The sequence below is a fragment of the Seriola dumerili genome, unplaced genomic scaffold (assembly GCF_002260705.1).
Source record: "Seriola dumerili isolate Sdu_G_001 unplaced genomic scaffold, Sdu_1.0 BDQW01000002.1, whole genome shotgun sequence".
Taxonomy (NCBI): Eukaryota; Metazoa; Chordata; class Actinopteri; order Carangiformes; family Carangidae; genus Seriola; species Seriola dumerili.
Window position 1 is genome coordinate 426790 of NW_019174257.1, and position 517 is coordinate 427306.

Consider the following 517-nt stretch of genomic DNA (forward strand, 5'->3'; position numbering starts at 1 on the left):
CCAAAGGGGAAACAAAGAGCCAATGAAACTTTAATGAGCTGGTCACGTATCAGCTGAAGCCTGCTGCAGCTGCACCTCTGCACCGCACCGCAAACTTCTCTCCCCAGTCAAACCGATAAGGAAAGTCTAAACCTCTCAACCAAGATCACAGAAAGAAACACAGCTGAAGATGAAGATATATTTAGCTTTTCATCTTCAGGTTCTGCACTTGTCTTCCAAACTGCTCTCAAGAGATCTAGCATTTGTTGTGCTAAGCCAAGGACATCTGAATGACAATATATACTTTAGAAAGTAGTTAAATCACCAACAAGCTGGTATTCTAAGTACGCAGAGCTGGACAAAGTAGCTTGGAAATCATTTTCTGTGTTTACAGTAGACTTCTTAATCCTTAGATTGGTGGGGTTTGCCTGACAAATCAGTGCCAGAAAGTGTCGACAACTGCATTAAATTCATTGTGTATGTTATGCATATGCATGTCTATTTATTATATACTGTATGCATCTGTATATAACAGCTT